The following is a 6420-nucleotide window of genomic DNA, read 5'->3' as shown; positions in this document are numbered from 1 at the left end:
AATCCTCTCATATGCAAGATCACGAGGGTTAATCACAGATTCGTCAACCATGACTAGTATTTTATGACTTTTGGCTTCGCTGATCTAGATCCCTTGCAAATATCCACAACATATCCAAATAAACATGCTTTGATACCAATATGAACCATAAATTGTCATGGATATTCTACTAGATAGTTCATCACAACAAATCTGATAAAATTATACTTAAAAATATGAAAATCTACATTATTAGGGTTTATTCCACTTTAGATTTCTAAATATGTAGATTATTGTTTATCGTGTATGCATGCAAATTAAAATTTATGCAAAAAATAGAGAACAACGAAATAAAAACTCACAAACTATGGTTGACACAAGATATATCATGGGAAACCCTTCCAGGAGAAAGCCTAGTTGGAAGGTGAGGCCACTTTGGTTTATTTTTCTGAATAGAAAATGACTGTGAGTGCAAAGAAGTAAGCCCTATGGCCCATGGGCTTCTACAATGCACAACTTCTCTCTATGTGCTCTCTCTCTATCCCTCTCAGCTATTTTGCTTGTCTATAGAACAAATGCACTCGAAAAGAATTGAACCCTTTTCCCTCTTAGTGACTCGGTTATAACACAACTCGATAGTCTACTAGTGGTTAGGTTTGACTAAGTCAACTCTTAACTAGAGTTACAATATGGACTCTTCTAGAATCTTCTTCATCACAATCACGTGGCTAACCCCTTTTCTATGAGTAATGGGGCTTAACTTGGCATCCTCTCGAATTATGGTGGTGAAAACATGAATGTCAACTTCTGAGTGGAATAACATGTGCATACAGACTCTGTTTGAGGCGATTCTTATGCCATTGTAAAGGTATTTGTGTGTAAAATAGGAAACAAAGGTTGCCACACTAAAGTCGCAAAGTTTTACCAAAAAAGAATGTCGTTTGTGCCTCAAAATTCTTCTAGAATGTTTCAGACCTAAATTTGCCAAACTGGGTCCCACTGGTAAAATTGGTGTTATGAGCTGTTTCCTCCACTTTCTCCACTTTGAAAGTCGAGATGGATGAGAAACAATATAATGATATGATTCAGATCATTTGACTTAGGAATAATTTACCTTCACTAAGCATGAGAAGTGGAGACTATTCTTTGGGATTGTCTTAGTGATTTGTGAGGAAGTTGATTATGACTTTATCTCAAATAATTGAAATAATTATTTCAAAGCTTCTCAATTAATAACACAAAGTAGTTACAATGTTTTGTAGTTTAGTTTTTTAAAATAATATTAATATTTTTGCTTCATTTAAAATCACTTTTCAAACACTTGATAATAATAATTTTCCATTAAAATAAAAAATAATTTCCAGTCTTATATGTTTATATGTGAGATTTTTTGGAGTTTTTGGCGGATTTCTGGCCATAATCCAGTGAAAATTTTTGTAGTCAAATCGTGATTTGTGTTGTTTAAATTAGATTTTTGACTGCATATATAAATTCAACACCCTCAAAATTCCTTGAGGCACTTCGATTGGGAAAAATTTACCTATCAAACTTGTGATTTCAATAAATCATTGCCATAATTAAATCACCATTTTAAACAATAACCTTTTTTAAGTGTTTTTCACCTTTCAATAATGTATATAAATTTTATTATAATTTTAAACGTTATTCGAAGAAAATATAATAAACCATAATTGGATAAATATGGAAAAGAACAAAGCAAATAAGCCCAGGGTCATACTTACTTTGAATTTAAATTAATTATATTAATTTTTAATCATTTAAATTTTTAAATAATATTTTCAAGTTTTTAATGTTTTTATTATAAAATTATAAAATTTTATCATAAAATTTTCAAGAAAATACAATATGATATTATATAAAACTCACATAGAAAAGAACAGGAAGTAAGCACGGAGTCATATATACCCTGGCAACATGTTAAAGTGATCCACACGGAATCATGATCCATATTTCAGGTTTTGGAGCATGGTTTTGGGACGATAAAAGGAAGGAAGCGCTGTTTTTCCATTTGTTTCTTTCATTTTTACTGTCATAAAGTTGAACCCTTTCCCATGTGACTGCTGCCCTCTGTTGTTGGGTTTGGATTGCAAGATTGAAATGATAACTTCGATCACCTCATCATTTAGAGGCTGCTTAAACCATTGACTGTTCAGAGATAATGGTCGAAACCGCATTTCAATGGCAAACAACACGAAACTAATAAATTTACATCTAAATTGGAAATTGGTATTTTCGTACCGGTTTGAGTAGTTCATGAAGAACAGAGGAGAAAACCAAAGGGTACAATTCTTCTGTACCATTAGCAATGAAATGATTAACAGATGTTCTCAACGGGGAATAACAGAAAATGCACGCCACATGTTTGACAAAAAACGCTAACGACATACAATATCATGGAACATCATGCTTTCTGGTTATCTACGGAATTGGATTGGAAGAATAGAAAATGCACGCCAGGAAATACTGCCTGAAAAGGACGTGGTTTCTTGGACTAAGATGATTGTTGGTTTTGCTCGAAATGGACAACTGGAGCAAGCAAGCAACGTGTTTGACAAAATGCCTGAGCGGAATATTGTTACTTGGAATGCGATGCTAGCTGCATATGTCAGGAATGGTAAATTAGAGGACGGCCAAAAGTTGTTCGACAAAATGCCTGAACGAAATGTAGTTTCATGGAATACAATGATAGCAGGATATGCTCAGATTGGACGCATGGAGTATGCACGCCAATTATTTGAGAAAATGCCCAAACGAGATGTTGTGTCATGGACTTCGGTTATTACCGGATATGCCAAGAATGGATGTTTTCAAGAGTCATTGGATCTCTTTTCCTGTATGCATGAGGGGTGTGTTTACCGAAACCAATTTACATTCACCGGTGTTTTGAGTGCATGTGCCAGCCTTGAAGTCTTGCTACCAGGCAAGCAGGTCCATGCTGACAGTATTAAAATGGGTTTTCAATTTGATATTTCTGTGGGTAATGCAGCAATTAACATGTATGGCAAATGTGGAAGCATAGATAATGCACGGCAACTGTTTGATACAATGCCTGAACGAGATGTAGTTTCGTGGACTTCAGTGATCGCAGGATATGCCCAGAATGAGTATGTCAAAGATGCATTGGAATTCTTTGCCCGGATGCTTAGTACTGGTACAATGCCTAACCAGTCCAACCTAACTTGTGTCCTGGGCATATGCACGAGCCTAGCAGCCCTTGAAGATGGCAAGCAAATCCATGCTCACACTGTCAAAACTGGTTTTGTGTCAAATGTAAATGTGGGCAATGTCCTTGTTAGTATGTATGCGAAATGTGGGGAAATTGATGATGCGCGTCTGTTCTTTGAGAGGATGTGTGAAAGTAATGTGCTGTCATGGAATTCTATGATTGTGGGATATGCAGAGAATGGAAGAACAGATGAGGCACGGCAGCTCTTTGATGAAATGCCTGAAAGAAATGTGGAATCTTGGAATGTGATGATTGTGGGATATGCTCGGAATAAAAAAACATTTGATGCCCGTGTACTATTTGAGAAAATGCCCGAGGCAAATGTCATATCATGGACTGCTGTCCTTACAGGATATGTTCAGAATGGACAAGATGAGGAAGCCCTGCAGCTTTTTTCTCGAATGGGACAATCTTGTGTGAAACCTAATAACTCCACCTGGGCAGTTGTTTTAAGTTCATGTGCTGACCTAGCAACCCTGGAACAGGGCAAACAGGTTCATGCTCAAATAATCAAAGTGGGATTCGAGTCAGATGTTTTTGTGAGAAGTGCCATAGTTGACATGTATGCTAAATGTGGGAACCTAGATGATGCACGGCTATCATTTGATAAAATTTATAAACCTGACACGGTCTTGTGGACCACAATTATATCAGCGTTTGCTCAGCATGGACATGGCAGGGAGGCCTTACTACTCTTTGAAGAAATGCAACAAGCAGGCTTGACTCCAAATCACGTTACATTTCTTGGTGCTCTGGCTGCATGTAGTCATACAGGCCTAGTGGATAAAGGCTGGCACTATTTCTTATCCATGAGTCAGCATCATGGTATTAGACCAAGAGTGGAGCACTATGTCTGCATGGTAGATATTCTTGGTCGTTCAGGGCACTTGGATGAAGCAGAGGACCTTATCAACTCCATCCCTTATGAGCCTGATGCTATTCTGTGGAAGGCCTTGCTTGGTGCTTGCAGAGTCCATGGAAACCTTGATATAGGCAGACGTGCAGCAGAACACCTTTTTGATTTGGAACCTCAAAATGCAGCTGCTTATGTCTTGCTGTCAAATATTTATGCTGCTGCGGGCAAGTGGGATGATGTTGCAAAGGTGAGAAGAATGATGAAAGATAGGGAGGTAAAGAAGAATCCTGGATGTAGTTGGATTGAAATCAAGAATGTGGTGCACAAATTTATTGTAGGAGATAGATCTCACCCACAGTCAGATAGAATTTATGCAATGCTGGATCACTTGTCTAAGCGGATGAAGGAGGCAGGATATATGCCTGACACAAAATCTGTACTGCTTGATGTGGAGGAGCAGCGCAAGTAACAGAGTTTCTTTGTCACCACAGTGAGAAGCTGGACGTTGCCTTAGGGCTTGACAACACAGTTCCATGGTTGCTTACTTGTACAGTCACAAACCTTTGAATTTGTTGTGATTGCCACATTGCCATCAAGTACCCTTACAAGATCATCGGGAGTGAAATTGTTACTCTCGATGCATACTGATTCCATTATCTCAATTATGGAATTTGATTTTCTGGGGATTATGATTTATCTATGATAATAATTTAAACTCCCCTCATTCATTAATTCTTCATTTATGATGTAATATTGGAGAAATGACAACAGGTTCAAAACTGCAAATATTATCTGATATATAAACGGTGCCATCAACGACACAGACCTGTTTATTTTTAAATCAAGGTACAGGATGTATGTGAGAACACTTCTCAAATGGCATGTCACGTTTAGGACAACTTTGCATGCCATTCTTAGTATAAACATATTAGAAGAGCTTGATTTCTATCACATTGACAGGAAACAATGAAACAGCTGAATATCTTTGATGCCTAGGTATGTCTGCTACTTCTGACAGAAGCTCTTGTATTATTGGGTTCTTCTCTCATAGATTTTTGGATCTCTGTTAAACACCATTGTTTTTCTGCTCATGCATCTTAAGCCTATCTAATAATTTCTATTAACAGAAGAAAGCTTGTGGCCAAACATTTTTGAAAGTGATGAACGTGAACTTTTAAGTTTTTCTGATTTGAGTTTTGGCACATACCAGGAGAAAGTCACAGAACGCAGCATCTTATTTTCTGATCTTGTGTCGAGTACTCTATGAACGGAGCTTTCGCAAAGGTAAGAGACAGACATTTTAAAGCAAGTAGGCTGACAAAACAAATATAATGTCCAACTGAATAGATATAAATGGAATTTGAATTTATGCATCACATTAGGGTAAAGTAAAATAAATTTAAAAATGGTACACTTACAATTTTTTTTTTTGATGTTACAGGGAAGACAAACCTTGCTAGGATGCATCCATCAATAAGCAGCTATATTGTAGGTTGATAAGAGTTCAAAACTTCAAACTTTCAAAACAAGCTAAATTCAAAATTTTGGTCAATCTTTCTGTAGGAACACGGTTTTCCTCAGTTAGTTTTACTTGTTTGCATTTTCTGCTTCTAGTTTACAAAATCACCTACTATATAATGGATTGGAGTATTAGTTCCAATTGCTTTATATATATAGTCTGGAGACATTGGGAATCAGGACAGTGCTGTGTATTGGCCAATGTCGTTAATACAACAATGGTGATGGAGGAAAAAATGATGCTGCATTCTCTGAAGGAGAAGAGGGATTTCTGAAAATACGAAACCAGTCTGATGATGTACATAGCATAGAAACTGAATAGGGGATATAAATCTAATGTGTCTTGCAGCCTAAATCTTCATCGCATGATATTTTCCTATGTATTGACTGGATGCAATGTGGTGACATAAATTTGCAAAAATCAAACCTGTGTAGCAAGAGTTACATAAGATAGACCATTAAATTCCAGAAATTTGTGACAATTTTATTGTGTGCAGAGTTGAATTAACTTTACAGAAAGCTATATCTATTAGTGCCCTTTTAACTCCTAAAGCCTTGGATAAAATATATATTTATAAATTGTACAATAAAGATCTAAAATTATATATAGAATTTAATAAAAAAATTAATAAACAATTTCTTTAATTGAACACGGCATTCATTGGAGACTAATTTTATCATCAAACATGATTTGTAAACTGCTTTGGACGTTAGATAGTTTGTTATAACAGATTTGTTAAAATAAACTGAAATCTATACTGTGAAAGTTAATTCCTTTAGATTTCATATTTGTTAATTATTGATCTTCTGCTTATGCATG

The 6420-nt window shown here is 36.1% G+C and overlaps 1 pseudogene; it reads left to right on the top strand.

Moving 5' to 3' along the window:
- Positions 1–1893: 1893 nt before the first annotated feature.
- Positions 1894–4553, top strand: LOC149228388 (pentatricopeptide repeat-containing protein At2g13600 pseudogene; annotated as a pseudogene).
- The last annotated feature ends 1867 nt before the right edge of the window (positions 4554–6420 follow it).

This window comes from Pinus tabuliformis, chromosome J (assembly GCF_031772625.1).
Source record: "Pinus tabuliformis cultivar Carrire ecotype Pingquan chromosome J, CPIR1, whole genome shotgun sequence".
Taxonomy (NCBI): Eukaryota; Viridiplantae; Streptophyta; class Pinopsida; order Pinales; family Pinaceae; genus Pinus; species Pinus tabuliformis.
Note: the sequence above shows the minus strand (reverse complement) of the source record. Positions and strands in the feature narration are given on the sequence as shown.